Here is an 11,449-nt window from a genome sequence, read left to right as displayed (position 1 = left end):
CATTTATTTGCAAAATGTTTTGAAAATAAAGTCACTAGTTCAAATAGTGTCAACAATACAATGTAAAAACATTTAACACTATGAAAAATAAAGTACTTCTTCTACAACTATTGTTAAGTATTTTTTTCCACCCCGCGCTCCGCTTCTTGTTTGGTTCTATATTGCTTTAGGTTCCGGCCGCTCTCTCTCAATCTCCCGTCACCCTCTCTGCCAGGGAGGGGCTAAAAGTGTGCCTGAGTCACTCACTCAGGCAAAGAGCAGCAGGAGGTGCTGGGCGAGGGGGGGGGGGGGGTGGGGGGGCGGGGGGAAGTGGTGCTTTGAGCAATAGTGTCAATCTGATCCAAGAACTTGCTTAGTATCGATAATATCGATATTTGGATCGATCCTCCCACCCCTAGTGACTGGCAGTTTAGGAGAGAGACGATGGCAGTGCAGTTCTTCTGCCGTCTCGAATAACCGCAATGTCTTATTTTAAGGTTGTATCGCCGGTACGTATAATTTACTTGTGTATAATTTACTCTATTGTTTAGTTTGATGTGTATTGGCCGTCAGCAACTAGCGGACTGGTCGTAGCAGGGTTTGCGGTTTGTTACCCACGAACTGGTGAATAGTTAAGATGGCGTCTAGGTTTACGCAGCACGATACATTATGCAGTTTATTTATGCATTTTGTGATTATATTTTATGTTTGCTTTTCACAGTTTTACCCTTTTGAGTATCAGTAAACCTGCTTTGACACATCCACGTCTGCAGAGTCATTGATATAAGAAAGGTGTTATTACTAATAACAACCATAACGGCACACACATGGTTGTGCACCCTGCATCCACGTTGTAGAGTCAGAGTGTTGATTTCTGCTACGAGGCGACCATTCTCGTAATCCGTGCACTAATTCTCCCCCGGAATCCACTCGAGACCATTCACTGACACGCTGAACTGATGGAACATCGCATTATTGCTCCGCTGGGCATGGCCCAGCCAAGAGAAATTGAGGAATTTCGCTCTCCCTAATAGAAATTGATTTGTGCAATTTGTTAGAAGTGTGACAAGGGCAACTGTGTTGGGTAAAAAAAAAAAAAAACATCTGGAGGCGGATAGACACCCACGCCCGTGTACGCCTGCTCTTCAGTTGAACAACTTGCATTTGCAATAAGTTCCGGGTCATTAGAAATGCCCCCTCCGAGGGCTTTAGTAGGCCGGGTTGGTGTGCATGGATCGTAGGGTATGACTCCTCTCACTTATGGGTGTGATCAGGCCAGTTTCCTCATTAGCACGCATAGAGCTCACTGACCTAATCTGCTGTTGGGTAAAAAGAGTACAGTAGACACATTTTTCTTGTAATTTATTCATAAATCAACAATAGGACATCTCTGATTTAATTTAATTTAAATTTCAGTACCCTTACACTCTCATAATTGTTGAATACTCATCAGATTTCTACAAAATAATCTGGCCACACAAAGGGATTTTTTTCTATAGTATTCAATGGATTTACCACAATATTAAGCAAAAGAAGCTGATGCCCTGTGTGTTTTCTAAGATACTAGTGTCTAGTACGTAGAGCGTCAAAACAGAAGTCATTTCCAGGGGTGGACACAGGGGACATGTCCGTTGCATTTTTTTTCATTCGAGTGTCTCCTGCATTTTTTTTTAGCATACAAACACAATGGAACGCAATAATAAACAAGAGCTGTGACAAGCACTAAGACCACTCGGAAAACGCCTACGGATAACATCGGTGCACTGGCCTGTACTGTATAAGACACTTGCTTGACCCAGTCACATCACGTAGACAATTTAACACACTGACGTTAGATGATCAATTTCCAAGCTCAGTGTGTGAGCACAATGTCTCCTCCTCCTAGAAACAAGTTTCCCAATCCCTGTAGAAAAAAATCCTTGACATGTTCATGAGGTAGCTCCCACCACCTAGTCCCGAGTCCACTTAACAGGAAAAGAGGTGCGGTGACGGAGAGCTTCCCAGGGGAAGCTGAAGAAATGGATTAAAGTTCTATGCAGTGAGTTTATGAATAGGCACTGTTGTGTGTAAAATAAAGATTTGGAAATATTCATGTCCAGATAAAGGTGAGGGAATGGCAGGCTCAAGTTTTTTGGGGTGTTGGGATTGACCCTGAGCAAACTAGAGGGAGGTCACACATTCTGAATCTGGTGTGTGTGGGACTCGTACCAGTTTCAGGAAACACATTTGCTTTCTGGGACTGGTGTGAGTCGTAATTTCATGATCACTTTGGGGATCTGCAGCCAGTCAAGACACACAATCCCCCAATACGGCTGCTATCAATCACTTTTTACAGTGCATTACAGCGAGAGTGCACGCTGATATAAATAGCTTTCTTGCTGCCTCGCCATACTCAGTATTCATCGCATCACGTGCACCCCAACACATGCAGACACTCGTAAATTGAAACTCTGCAGGGTAATGGTATCCAATCCTGATGCACTCCATCAGTATGCTTTACACCAAATTAGATAGATGGGTAGGTAGGTACGTAGATCCAAGGTGTCTATTAGGGGTAAGGCGCTTATTAAGGGGAGGCCTACACATTTTTTTGTATAGTTGGTTTGCCCAAAAAAAAAAAATGCCACCATTTCTCAAATAGTGGCCAGGTGTACAATGTGAACAGCGTAAAAAGCAATTATTATCATCCATACTTGTATCAAACGGGAGTACTATATTTGTATATGTAGCCTATCGGTGTTGCATATCTATTTTGCATATTCACTGATGTATTTAATTCCTGAAATAGTGACTTTGGGAATTTATTTACTGAATTGGAGATAATACCAGGTGTTATAATATTTTTGGAGGGGAGGCCATTATTTGCATTCTTTTGTGAAATAGCCCATTTATTTTTTTCAATCATTTTCCCATACAGATGTATATTCTCACAAAACAATCAAACTGATGAACAAAAATACACGGCCCTGTGATTCAGCTATACAGATGCCACATGTGCTACGCCGATGGCGTGCGTTGTGGTCATAGCGCCTGCAGTACTATAAGATGTCATGCGAGGTGTGTCAAAACATCTTAGGACTGCTATCACAAAAGCTATTTCAAATCCAAATTACATGATTCTTCCTTCAAAGTAATTCCCAGGAGTCTAATGCACTTTCCCAGCCTTCTCTGCCACACTTTCCTGCACTCCGGCTAGGATTCTTTAGCGGATCCACCACAGTTCCGTCATCATTTTGATGTTCCTTCAATATGTCGATGTTCATTTGGGCCAGGAACTTTCAGATGCTCAGCGCATTGTGAGCTGGTGTGTTGTCATGGTGAAGCAGCCACAAGTTGTCTCGCTATAGCTCTCGCCTCTTCTCGTGCACTGAACAAAAACAAACGCTGGAGAATTTCTTTGTTGATGGGATGGTTGATGCCACTCACTTTTGGAAGAACATGACTTGGGACTTCTTATGTCTTGCTTTCTTCGTCCGTGATGACGTTAGACTCTTCCACTGAAGGATTTGACGTTTGGTCTTGAAGATACATGACTCATCACCGGTAATGACTCTCCCCTGCAAATCTGGTCTCATTGGTCTCATCATCACTGACTCTGCTCATTGCTTGATGACCTGACATAAGGGATATTTACTTCAAAAAGATATTATGGAGGATTAAAGTGGAAAACGTTTAGTTTAGTTTTGAAACGTAATGCTAAAGGTAAATACAATACATGAAGCTAGCTAGTGGCAGCACTGGTTGTTTTTTCCTGGTCCAGTGGTTTCAGACTTTTTTCACCAAATACTACCTCAAAAATGTTTAATTTACTATTACCACCAAAACAACTTTAAAATACAGGGAAATAGAAAAACTATATTGGCAGAATTGTTCATAAAAAATGATACAGTGCTATGCACAGGTCGAACATTATCACTTCACTTAATTTCAAGAAAAAAACTTAAAAAATCATGAAATTATACTGCACTGTACATCATGTAAAATACAAATTGTACCTCAATTCTTTAAAAGAAAAAGTTCTTAAAAGTTAAATCCAACTGAACAAAAAGCGTATAATTGATGGCCGCTTGAATGCATTAAAATTAATTTTTTTAAACCCCAAAAATTCTTCAAAAAATGCTGATGGGCCGTCAATATATGTTCCATGAAAAAGAAAAAAGGATTCTGGCTGGCAATAAGTGAACATTTGCGTGATGTAATAATAATAACAACAAAAGAGAGTGGGATGACGTGTAGTGTGATGAGAAATGTTGACATTCGGAGTGGAGTAAGGTGAGCAGCAACGTGTGTTTTGCACCCTCCAGCTCTAAAATCAGCTGTTGTCACGTCAGAGCAATTCATTCCAAATACAGAGGACGTGCTTGGCCCATTAAGGACTGCCCTTTAATTACAGCAAGGGCGCAAACAGACTTGCAAATCAGATAACGCTGACACCTGTCACATTGCACCGAGGCCGAGATAGCAGCCGGCATGAAATTTACTGCAAATACAACAAGGCCTGAGGAGTAAAGAGATTCCTATAAAAGTTTACTGTGCCAACACTTGTCCCGTTTAACCATGTAAATTGCGCCTGCGGAGCGCCGTAACGCCGTTGTTTTTCGTGCTTTTATTTTCCGGCGTTCCCGCTTTATTGGAGGTTTACGTTTGGGACCTGTTGTGCATCGTAATTTCGTTGCAGTCGCACCTGCGTAGCTGTCCTTTTCTCACCAATTAATTTGTCACGGAGCAGACTCGCCAGGATTAAATTAGAATCGCACATTTTCATATTCACATGTATTTATTTCTAATAGTGATCCTCAAAGTGTGGCACGAGTACCATAGGTGGTATGCAAAGAAATTGCGGCAGATGGAATATGTCTAGTAATATGGAATATGGACTAGGAATATGTCAGTAGGCTATATTTAAAGAGGAAGTCCACCCAAACATATTTTTTTCAAGAATGTGTTCTATGCGAGCCCACTAGTTAAAACAAGTTATTCTGATAAATATTGCGTTTGTGGAATAAGAGTTAATCCACCCATTTTTAGCCATCTCTCGAGGGGCGGCCATTTTGTCACTTCTGTCGACTGAATATAACATCACAACCGCTCAGGGCTCAGGTAACGGCCAATCACGGCTGACCTGTTTTCTGAAGCTGAGCCGTGATGTCAGCAGCAGTTGTGATGTCATTTCCAGTCGACGGAAGTGACAAAATGGACGCCCCTTCAGATGGCTAAAAAAGGGACGATTTTGCTGCTTAACTCATATTCCACAAACGCAATGTTAATCAGAATGCCGTGTTCCAACTAGTGGGCCTGCTGAGAACGTATTTTTGAAAAAAATATGTTTGGGTTGATTTCTGCTTTAGGAGTATTTAGGTAACTTTTTGGCACTGTTTTTTTTAATTTAGGAATGTTTAGGTAACTTTAGTGGGTATTTCAAAGATTTAAAAGTATTTAGGTAACTTTTTGTGGGTATTTCAATAGATTTTAGAAGGGTTGTCCCGCTCACATTTTTTTTTGCCGCGGGTCAGAGTCACTTGATTTCAAGTATCTGCTGATACCGATTCCCGATCCAATGCCTCTGCAATTCAAAAAAGAAGAAAGGAAAACCACATCCAAATTGGCTCTATTATCTTTTTTCTTGTTTTTGTTTTTTAATTAAATGAATTTAGCCCAAGACGATACATTGTACAAAGCATATGGTTGTGAATCAGCAGTGGTTCAAATCAATTTAAGAAAAATATGTTATTATTGACTTTAGAAATGAAGAGCATTTTAAAATCCCATTTTTTTCAGCCAATACCGATCAGCTGAAAATCATGGGATCTGCACCCCCCCTCCCCTCATCACACTCACGCACATACACACACCCACACTCACACAACATTGTAGACTGTGTGATTTGAAAATTGCGATCTTCTACATTACAATGTGTATTTATTTGAATTTGATGAATTGCTCAGCCGACTCTCTAAATTGCCCCTAGGTGTGATTGTGAGTGCGGATGTTTGTCTCTGTGTGCCCTGCGATTGGCTGGCAACCAATTCAGGGTGTCTACTGCCCGAAGACAGCTGAGATAGGCTCCAGCACGCCCCGCGACCCTTGTGAGGATAAGCGGTATCGGTAATTGATGGATGGAATTGCTCAGCCTAGTCCTGTCGACACTCCATCTGAGTACCGGTATACTTTCCGGGATACACCGTGGTTGTCTACAACCTTTGAAGATTTTTTTTGTTTTTTGTTAGAGTGGTGTCCAGGTGTGCCCAATGAAGTGTCCAGTATTTGAGGAAGTCAGTTTCAAGTCCACAGGCCATTTTATAGATGAGGATTTCCATTTAAAATCCTGTCATCTGCCTCATTTGAAGAGCAGCAGAGCAGCTGTCACGTTTTTGTGTGTGTATGTTTTGCAAATCTGAGAGAGGATTATGCACGCTTGTGTTTGGTTGTTGTTTTTCCTTTCCAGTGGGTGGGCATTTATGTCTATTTCTCATTCTGAATATTGTCTTTCCACTGATCAGGACCAAGAGGAGAAGGAGCGCTTGGCCCCAAAGCGAAGTGACGTATGAGGTAACGCGTGAAAATATGTGGGTGGTCAGCTTTAAGATGGTTGCCTTTTTCAAGATGGAATAACATGGGAAGCCATTACAAGCAACAATCCTCTTGAGCCCCCTCCCTCGCTTCCTCTCAAGCCCTTTGTCAGGCCTTTTAGCTCAGCCTTGAACGTCCCAGTGGGCATCGGGAACAACTCACCCTCCCACTTCTTCACCCCAGACAAGCTACAGTGGCTCGACTTACAAATGTCTCAAATTACAAGTGTTTCAAGTTGAGCCCTCGCTTGGTTGAATGTTGTTTTTTTCCCATTTTATTTTGGAAAGGCTTTTTTACAATAAAAACAAGTGAGTGTTGTCTATTCGTCCTTCCCTGAGTGTGCCATGTGCAGTTTGCCATATAGCAAACAGTTCCTCAAAAAAAAGAGGGTGCTTCCTTCAAGCTGTTTATTGCTACTCCAATTTGAAGTTCACTGTAAAACCAAACAAAAAACAGAGAATTACACTTTGTGTGTTCAACCAAATCACATAACTTTTTCCGTTATCTTAATGCAAACACTTAATGCGAAATAACAGAAAGTTATAAACCTTAAAACAACTGATATTTGAACACAAACGGTGCAGCAACGCCTACAGACATGTAACAATACTCACAGACATATACAGTGTTCCCTTGCTACTTTACGCTTTGGTTATTGCGGATTCACTCTATCGCCGATTTTCATTTGTGACCATAACTCAGTGTATTGCCGTTTTACCTTGCTATTTTGACATGTTTTCTTGCCAATTTTTCTTCTTTTTCTTCCTTCCAAGTCAAACCAGTCAAAAAATGTCTTGGAACGTATCAAGGTGAGGGAAGACTGTATTCTTGCTCTGAATAAATAAAATAAACTTTGAATAAAAGCAAAAAGAAAATGTTGCAAAAACGGTTTAATTATTTAAATTCGATTCAATTGTTATTACTTTGTTTTATACAGTAAATTACTATGGAGTGCAATTTCTTTAAATTCTTACAAAAATTTGTTGATGTTTGTTAGGGTGCGGGAATGGATTAATCATGTTTCTGTTCATTTCAATGGGGAAAGTACATATGTTGCCTGGTCTTATTTATCCCCAACACCATGTGCTTCATCACAGGACAAGTGAGCCATGCATCTTGGAAAAAATGTCAGTGTACAGGCAAGAGAGATAACAACATTACAGCTAAGATTACTCCAGAATGAAACAAACTAATTAACACAGAACAAATCCCTCCGAGCCGAGAATGCATATTTTAAGAACAGCTTGAAGTTCATATCAACTAAGCCATAAACGATCTTGTAGACCGGTGATTCTCAAAATGTGGTACAAGGGTTCCCTCTAGTGGTATGTAGAAGTATCACTGAACTCAAAACAAATAAAATGACAAATCAAACTTGAGAATGAAGCTTGTAGTTATGCATGCAGGGTGTATAAACCTTTTTAAAAGGGAAGTCAAGTATTTAAACACGGTATTGTGATTATTATTGCATCTGTGAAGTATGAATTTAGCAGAAAATGTCCCTGTTTTTCCACATCTCAGGAGGCGGCCAGTTGACAGCATGAGCATGAGATGGATAAAAATGTGTGGATTTTGCTGCTTAATTCATATTCCACAAGGGCAACATTAATCGGAATGCCTTGTTTAGACTAGTGGGGGCACATAGAACATATATTATAAAGAAAACATTTGACTTGAATTCCCCTTTAAAAATCCAGAAGGCTACTGTAATTTTCTTTTAACTTTAAAGCGGAAGTCAACCCAAACATATTTTTTGCAAGAATATTTTCCCAGCAGGCCCACTAGTTAAAACACAGCATTCTGATTGATTTTGCGTTTATGGAATATAAGTTAAGCATCAAAATGCACTTGTTTTTAGCCATCTCTGGGGGCGGCCATTTTGTCTTTTGCTGACTGAAAATGACATCACAACCGCTCACAACGAACAATCACGGCTGAGCTGTTTTCTGGATCTGAGCCGTGATTGGTCGTTGTGAGCAGTTGTGATGTCATTTTCAGTCGACAGAAGACGAAATGGCCGCCCCCAGAGATGGCTAAAAACGGAGTGGATTAACACTTATTCCAAAGAACTTTTAAAAGTATTTACATACATCTTTTAAAAACATATTGACAATATATTATTTGAATCAATTTTCAAGGTTTTTGTTTTGTATTTTCCTATACTTAAGCGCATTGTTAATGTGTAAACTGTCATGTTACAGCGGCTTCTATTAAGAGCAAAACATATCCAGTAATCCCTCAGTTATCGCGGTTAATGGGGACCAGAATTGAAAAACATTATTATTATTGCTTTAAAAAAAAAAAAAAAATGTAATTTTTTCATTTAGGGAGAATTTATGCCTCTATTATGCCATTGTGAAACCCACCCCCAAGGTTTCCACCCTTCTAAATACTTAACAAATTTGACTTTAAAATGCAAAATGAAGAATAAATACCTAGCTGCAGTCTGTGAGAGGAACATCCACTACAAACCTGGCAGCAGATGATTATGACGGAATGTTGGCTAATAACTACGTTAAGGTTTTAATTTTTATCCTAAAATTGTCTTACCTTAACTAGAATCCCTTGGAACATTTTAGCCAAAGGTACAATCCTGGTGTCTTAATGCACTCTTAAACCCTTGCTGTTGTTGTGCAACGCGAACGTTAGTGTCATTACTTCTGCTCTTGTTGCTGCTGCTTCTTCATTGTCGTCGTCATCTTCTCTCTTTTTTTAAGACGACGAAGAAGCACAGCTGTTTACTATCCACTTATCCGGCTCAAGTCTGATTAACCGAATAGCACATTTGAATAAAGTTATGAGTTTTCGAACAGAAGGTTGGCCGTTCGCTTATTAGCGTGAACGAGACTGGCGAGACACAACAAGGGAAATGCCGGATGAGGCTGCGATGATGCACAGCCAATCAGCTCACGGGGATGGGTATGTACACAGCCGCCGAGTCAACACATTTTTGGAAAATATACATCTTTCCACAATATGCCTGCCGATATGGCTTTATTTGTTCTTTTTGGGGGGTTAATAATCTTTGAAAACCCGCGATGCACTGAGGCCAAGAAACTCGAATTGCAAAATGGTGAGGGATTACTGTAATTGCCTTTTCTGATCAACACTTGGGCCTACTATGTTACTGTCATTTGATGTTGGTCATTATGGTGGAACTTGGTGTAAAACGTTTGAGTATGAGTATTGTAGGCTATAATCGGCTGCAACGCAAAGTGACGATGGACCATAAATTTAAGATTGGTTGTTGCTAGGTGGGTGGCATGGTGATCGACTGGTTAGCACATCCGCCTCACCGTTCAGAGGTCGTGGGTTCGATCCCGGCTCCGGCCTCCCTGTGTGGAGTTTGCATGTTCTCCCCGTGCCTGCGTGGGTTTTCTCCGGGTACTCCGGTTTCCTTCCACATTCCAAAAACATGCATGGTAAGTTGATTGGACTGTCTAAATTGCCCCTAGATGTGATTGTGAGCGCGGATGTTTGTCTTTGTGTGCCCTGCGATTGGCTGGCAACCAATTCAGGGTGTCCCTGCCTACTGCCCGAAGACAGCTGGGATAGGCTCCAGCACGCCCCGCGACCGTTGTGAGGATAAGCGGTATCGATAATGGATGGATGGATTTTGCTAGGTGTTCGTTATATCAGTAATCAGAAGTGAATGGCTGTACCATACCGCGTAGAGCGTCTATGAGGGTAACAAATTGACTTTGAGACATATTACTATTTTTCATCTGTGGAGATCTTGCAATGTCTGCATTATTTTGAATGCAGTCCCAATTGGCATTGCTTTAGCTGCTGCAGTGTGCTTAAAGGCACCAACAACTGTGTCCACCGGCCACTTTCCTCCCACCCTCCGCCTCTTCATCTCCCTCGCCTTCCTCCTCTTCTTCTTCCTCCCCCTCCAGACTTGATGGCGTGACAGTAGCTCCTCATTCTCGCAGGTGTACACACAAGGCGCATTTTTGTGTGCGCGGAAAGATTCGCCTGGGATGCTGTGGTCTACCCGGCTATGCTCCTCCTCCTCCTCTTCATCCTCCTTGATCCTCCCGGTGCACGGAGCACGCTGGCTGGGTGGTGTTTGTGCAAAACTCGCTGCGTGCACGGCCACGCGTGATTTCAAGGCAGAGGGAAAGAGCGATAGAGAGTGCTGAGATTGGAAAAAAACGGTGCCACCAAAACCTTGGGCGGGATTCCATCATGGTTGCGCAAAGAAGTTAGACTCGAACATTGACTGCGCCCTGGCTGCTCCAATTTGCTCTTTTGCAGTTTTTTCAAAGCTGATTTTTGCGCTACCTTTTTGTTTCACGTTTCCGGATCCCTCCTTTCTTCTTTTTGTTGTTTTTTTCTCCCCAGTGCCATCCTTAAACACGCGTGGGATTTATCGGGAGATAACGAAAGCAAACCGCGTGCGTGGGGAGTAAGCGTGATGCGCAGTGGTCCTTGAACGCACCTCGGACGCAAAGTCGCCTCGAAAGGACTCTCGGGAGCTTTGTCGTGTTACTGATCCTCCCGAGATTGGATTTGAAGGTTGATTTCCCCCCCCCCCCCCGTTTTGTGCAGACCTTCCACCACCGCCACTACCACCACGCGTGAATTTGGAATTAACTCCCCTTTACCCGACGCGAATCGACCCCCTAAAGTGGAGGCAGCACGGCAGGGAATCATGTGCAACTCTTCATTAGTGTCACTTTTGGTAAGTGGGAGCAAACACACACGCGTGGGTTGAGGATGGAACTCATCAGTACTGTGACGCATAGGTTATGTCAAATTCAGTATATGCACCTGTGATGCATGTGAGCGTGTTTGACGACTTCCCAATGCAGCCTGGTGGCTTGTGCTATGAAGCCATCAAGAGGCATCAAGGCGTCTATTGATGGTGTTGGTTACGCTCCGTTAGCCAAGGTCC

At 42.0% G+C, this 11,449-nt stretch overlaps 1 protein-coding gene across 5 annotated transcripts in view; it reads left to right on the top strand.

The window, feature by feature from the left end:
• The first annotated feature begins 10,470 nt into the window (after positions 1-10,470).
• Positions 10,471-11,449, top strand: part of lrfn1 (leucine rich repeat and fibronectin type III domain containing 1) — a 216,983-nt gene continuing 216,004 nt past the window's right edge. For all 5 annotated transcript variants that reach the window (XM_086036437.1, XM_086036436.1, XM_086036435.1 and 2 more), the window contains exon 1: positions 10,471-11,236. The gene's annotated coding sequence lies outside the window, so the exon portion shown is untranslated. The remainder of the gene's footprint in view (positions 11,237-11,449) is intronic.

The sequence above is a fragment of the Filicampus tigris genome, chromosome 7, assembly GCF_054856515.1.
Source record: "Filicampus tigris isolate MCC_2025a chromosome 7, RoL_Ftig_1.0, whole genome shotgun sequence".
NCBI classification, from domain to species: Eukaryota; Metazoa; Chordata; class Actinopteri; order Syngnathiformes; family Syngnathidae; genus Filicampus; species Filicampus tigris.
This window is presented reverse-complemented; position numbering and strand designations above follow the sequence as displayed.